Source organism: Miscanthus floridulus, chromosome 15 (assembly GCF_019320115.1).
Source record: "Miscanthus floridulus cultivar M001 chromosome 15, ASM1932011v1, whole genome shotgun sequence".
NCBI classification, from domain to species: Eukaryota; Viridiplantae; Streptophyta; class Magnoliopsida; order Poales; family Poaceae; genus Miscanthus; species Miscanthus floridulus.
In genome coordinates this window covers 75,629,968-75,636,370 of record NC_089594.1, presented here as the reverse complement: position 1 = coordinate 75,636,370, position 6,403 = coordinate 75,629,968, and positions in this window count along the sequence as shown.

Genomic DNA, 6,403 nt, shown 5'->3' with positions numbered 1-6,403 from the left:
GAATCGTTCGAATCACTGCTAACTACATCACCGATCCTGTCCTCCTCCTGCTCCCTTCTAGTTTGAACTCGTTCACATCGAAATCATTGCTTATACAACCTACTTAACTTGAATGAAACTGCTCCTACGTCAACTGACCATCCAAATCTATGTTACCCTGAGTTGCTCCCATTCGACCCCCAATTCTTGCTCATTGCCTCAACACCGTCAATGGACGGCCCGTCCTGGACACACCTGCATCCTGTACCCATTCTCCACCACCACCTCAGTCATGGGCACATTGGAAACCTTAGGCACCCTAGTGTTGCAGGACCAATGAGTTAGGAGGGTCGCACAAGGGCATGAGGACATAGTGTGCCCTAGTCTTCCAGTATTAAACCGCCCCTTCAGTGTAAAATCACTGTCAAATTTTGCATTCAAACGGACACAAAGGTCGTTGAAGCTAGGAGGTTCATCAAACCATTCCAATTCTTCTTCCATATCCTCAAACATACCATCTTCTCTCCTAGCACTTCCTCCGTAAAAAAAACGCTAACACAACAACCATCTACAAAAGCATTTCAAGAAACTTCATCAATTCATCGAAATCGTCGTACGTAAGTCCATAGTAATATTAATACCTATTCTAACTATAACTATACTAACTAATCTAATATTAACATCTATACAAGGCTAACTACACAAATAATGTATAAACTAGACTCTTTAACTGTACTAACTAACTAACTAACTTTACTATCTATACTAACTTACTATATTGCCTACACTAACTAAACTAACTACTTTACTAACTATACTAACTATACTTTACTAATTATACTAACTTTATTTATTTTCCTAACTACTATACTAACAATTTGATTCAATAAACAAATACACTAGGAGAGTACCTCATGGCAGCGCGCGCTCGTCCTCGGCGGCAGCGGCGTGCTAGACCGGGCTGGGAGGCGCGTGCGCTGGCCTCGGCGGCGGCGGCAGTCCGGGTCCTGTAATGAGGGTGCGGCATGGCAATGATGGCGGTAGCGGGCGTGGTGGGCGTCTGTGGCGGGCGCGGGCAGCCGCCGTGCGTGGCCGAAGGGCGTGGTGGGGCGGCCGGGAGTGGTGGCGCATCGACGTGCCAGGCGTGGCGTGCGCATTGGCGGCGGCGCCATGGCGCTCCGTCGTGGGCGTGCGGTGCGGCCGCATGAGGCGTGGGCGGCGTGCGGCAGCCGCCAGCGGCAGGCACGACGGGCTAGTGCTACCGGCGGCACGTGCGGCGGCCAGGCACGGCGGGCAGGTGCGAAGGTGTGGTGGGCGTGGTAAGCAGGCGGGACTGGCCCGTGGGCCCCTTCTTAGCCGGGCTATGCCGCGCCACCGATCACGGCGCGTCACTACCGCGCTAAGCATCGTGAGCGCGGCAGACCCCTTGCCACGTCACGCGTCAGCGCTCCCGGTTCATCGCTCCATGTCAACCCTCTCGTCGCGCCACCATGCATTTTGCTGCGCCAGGAAAATAGGCACGGTCAAAAGTGTAGTTTTAGAAAAAAAACAGTGTTAGATTTAAAATTAGTTTATAAAAAGTGTTAAAAATAAAAAAAAATTCTAGACATGGAGAGATCAATGAAGAAGATAGACACGCATGAATCCGCCTGGTTCTGCAAGGACTCGCCACTTGGTAGCTACGGACGCTTGTTGACCTCGCCAGGGCAGGTGGCGCCCATGCATGTTAGAAAAACTCTTGTTAATTTATTATTAAATTTCCTAAGCTATCAAAATAGTCTAGAAAAAATAAGATATATTTTTCTAACATAAACTTATGATGTCATTTACTGACCTCACGAAATTTAATATTAAAACTTAACTTATACGTGGAGAAAACAAAAATAATTCTGTTAAAGGATAAACTAGACCAACTGAAATAGCTAGTTGGAGTAAACTGAACTAAATGTTAGTTTATGAGGTTATCTAGACATGGGCCAAGGGGAGTAACTTGGAGTTTTCCATTCTATTTTCTATATTATATATAGTTTATGTCAAAAGATCATTTGCACCACTGATTTAACTCTTAAATGCACATAAATTGCAATAAAAGTAGTTGGATTTGTTTCTTTAGTGGAATGCTGGTGGTTGTAACAATAAGATAGGTATTACTGGTATTTTGATTTGAATTACTATAGTAGGAGTATTATTATATAAGCTAGGTTTCCTTGCCAGTGCCATGCATGTTTGCCCTTGAATGCATTGGCCCTATCTATTTTTCTACCGCTACTTGAATTGCTCGCTGCTGCATGCATGCATCAGCGCTCGAAGGTTCTGTGGAGGAGACAGTACAGCCCCCCCCAGATATTTCCTGGTCTCCTGCTGGTCTTGGGCGTACACACGAGGAGTTCTTCGTCACGTGATCCAAATAATAAAACTCCAACGAATTTCCATAACTGCGGCTGGTTTTATCTGGGCCCAACTGTGGCAGAACCGTCCGAAATAACATGTTTTTGGAGGTGTTCGTCTTTCACTAGACACTAAGCACTCCGAAAGTTAGCTACATCAGACAGTTCTGTCGAGCACACCCCATAGGAGAACTCGAATCAATCCATGTATTACCCCCAGAATCCAATAATAAATACGAGCTCACAACACTTAGTTAGTCCATTTCATATAATAAGAGTTCTTGAAAATTATTTATTACAATACTAGGGTTCAGAGTGCGATAATTAAACAGTGGAATGAAAATAAATATCAGCAGAAACGATACAAGGATCCGCCTGTGCCCACCAAAATAATCCTCCACACAAGAGCTACTCCTCAGGCTACACCTGCAACAAGGTAAAATAAACCCTGAGTACACAATGTACTCGTAAAACTTACCCGACTAGTGAAAATAGTTTTCCGACTCTAAGGGGTATGATAGGCAATATGGGTTTGTTGTTTTCTTTTTGTTTGCGAAAAGCATTATTAGAAGTATGTCCTTAAGATCAAGTTTAATTAGCAGTCATGATTACTTCATTAGCTAACCATTCTAGGTAAGCACATGTTCTACTTTCATGCAAAGATTGAGCAATCAGAATCAATTTATCATCTTTCATATTTCAGTTCTGACTACGGTGCTAGACCATAGTCAAGTCGTACCGTCTCACGAAAACGATGATTCGCGAACCAATGTATCCCAGCTGGGTACTCTGAAATACACGCCCCATTTGTATCCCAGGCACAAACAAGACCAACCCATTCTACTCCTGTCACGGGGTCTAGATCCCTGTCCAAACTTAGACTCCAAGCCCCCACACTTGAGACCTAGTCTCAATATGTTGCTTAGACCTCTACCTTTCCCCGCCTCCAATCAGTCGGTCCTGAAAGAACCGGAACCCACGACAAGAGCGTAACGAGCCTTCCCGCTCCTATAAGTAAGTATGTGCTTAGGATAATAAGTCTATGACCTGACTACCATCCACAGCAACCGACGGTCCTCAATAGATACTAATAGGGAAAAAATAGTGTAACCAAGCTAAGCCCTGTGGCCGCGGGATACAACTCGTTACACCCACCAATACCCATACCATTTCCTTGCCCAGTCTTCATTTTCCTTTCATCATTTTTATCACGAGAGTAATTATAATAATCTCCTATTGTGAGTATCGACGGGTTACTCACGCTACCAAAAATTTAAGCATAGCAGCTACTCGAACCTGCACTAGTAAGACTCATAGGATAGATATATCTATGCATGTGGTTTTCATAAAATTCCTGTAACGTAAATGCACATCACACACACACACATATATATACATATATATATATACATATACATATATATATACATATATATATATTTAGGGATTATAAAAAATAAGGATTATGCATCGGGGCTTGCCTTAGGCAGACACGGTGTCAACTACATCCGTCAGTGGCGACTTCGGGACCTCCTCCTACACGAGAATCTCCTCCTCATACTCCTCGATGATCTCCTCGAACTCATGATCGCCGGTGGTCATGATCTCCGCCAACTCATTCTCTATATGCATGCGATGATGACGATGCAACAGTTTAGTATTTAGGCAATAGCAACTCTTAAAATAAGAATACACATGTTAAGCTACTAAGCTAGCTCTAATGACTAAGATACTAAGCTAACTATCAGCTCTATCAAATCAAGTGTCAAGCTCACCCTAACAAGTGGTTAATTTCCTAAATCAATGTTATGCTCTTATTCATATTAAAGGTTAAATGGATATGTTGCTACCCTAACAAACAAGCTATGTTAGGGCTACAAAAATTATAGCAAGCACACAATAATGAAATAAAGCTACTGTAAAAATTTTAGGATCAAAGCTATCATGAATTTACTACAAAAATTTCTACAATAATTTTCCTAATAATATTAAGCACTTTCAAACGATTTAATAGCCCTTAGTATCAACATAGATATCCATGATCTATCTATACTACCAGATAGCTCACAATTTTAGGAACCTAACAAAATTTGATTCACAATTTTTGGACACCTATATGATTTTATATTAATTACTAAAGATCAGCTTAGAAATTAAATTAGAAAACTATTTCTGATTCCTTAGGAAAACGAAAAGCGAATCTCCTGCGTGGCCCACACGCGTGGCCCAAGCGACACAGCCCACGCAACGGCCCACTTCCGTGACCCACGCGAGGCCGGCCCACGCGTGAGACGGCCCGCGGTGGGGAAATCCCGTGCGCGCTGGCGTTTATGCAAAACAGGCCTCGAACTTCTTCCAAATCACAACTAAGTACTAACACTATTTCTCCCTCTCTCAGACCATCTCACTTAACCCCCCTATCTTTCCCTAATTCACCCCGGCACACCCTCGACAACTCAGTGCATGGCAGTACGACGAGCGGCGGCACTGGGTGCCTACGCCGACCACCTAGGACTTGCGTGGGACCACATGATGGGTCGATCACCATCTCCGATCTTGGTGGCTATGCTAAGCGGCGGTGAGGGGTGGTGGGACTCGCTAGGGAAGGCTGCAATGGCATGTGGCCATCCGTGACGGCGACACAACTGTTTCGGTGAGCTCGGGCGGCTAGAAGCCTAACCAGCTAACGTGCGAGCAATAGGACTCACCGTGGACCTAGCCGAGGTGATAGTTGGAGTGGAGGATGACGAAGGAGGGTTGTCCATGTGCGGGCAAACCGTGTGGCGGCACACCGCAGCGGTATGGTCGTGTCAGCGACATCGAGGAAGAGATAGAGGTTCGGGCAAGGCGCGCAGGGCAAAGAGGGGGTGGAAGCAAAGCTAGCGATGCACTCGAATTGGTTCGGGGTGGACCGATGGAGGGCTGCCCTCGGCAATGGCCAAGCGCGGCCTTATCGACCCGGCGGCATGAAAACCCCAAATTAGAGCTTGGTCATGCCTGCTTCAAGGCTGGGTGGGGTTGGCAGCTAGAGGACTTAATGACGAGGCCATGGATGCGTTGAATCGGATTAAGGTGAACTCTCCTAGGCTGATTGCGAGGGCGTGGCTCTGACGACAGAGGCGGTAGGGAGAGGGGATGGGTCCGAGCTCTAGCCATCCTCACCTTGGCGACAAGTGGTCGGCCAAACCCAAGGTAGCATCTGCACACTTGCTACATGACAACGTGGCTAGACCACATGCGCACGCGCGGAGGCAGGTGGAGGCGCGTCATGCATGGCCCCAGCACCATAAAGGCTCGACGACGGCTTGAGGCTGCCGAGATAGCCCACGTGCCTACAGTGATAAGGCGAGCACGGTGACAGCAATGGCCAAGGGTGGTAGTGGCTGCGCCTTTGCAGCTCGACAAGGTGGCAACGGCGGTGATAGCGATGTGGTGGTGAGGGGAGCAGCAACACAGCGGCCTGCAGCGCTAGGCCACAGCCAAGCCATGGCTAGGCCAGAAGCAGCCTCGGCCGGCCACACGTGGCAGCGCACGTGCGTGTGGGGCAGCCAGCATGGCAACGCCGTGCGTCCGAGCATGGTGACCGCGCCCACGCGATCAACCCGCCCGAGACCGTGTCGTGCACGAATTTTAAAGCATCGATCACAACTAAACTGTTGAGGTTGACACTAAACCGCCTTCACTATGCTAAAGAGAGTCTATTAGGCTACCAATCTGAGCTAAAATATGACACCACCTCTTAACTCAATTTCACAAAATAAATCCTCAAACATGGCATTGTCTTGATGTCAATAAACTTAAAAGAATCTTCTAAGTCTTGAGCTGAATTCAATTTCAAGTTTCATTTCTAAGCTATTAGAAATACTAGCTAGCAATGTTATTTTTCTACGGCAAGAGCTACATTGTCATCTACAAAGTTTGTACTTCAAACTTTATTTAGATGTCGCACACATGTTCTATAATATTTTTACTCAATAATAATTGGTTTTCAACCCTACTTGACATAACATGAGCTATTGAATCAATTTTTATTAAAC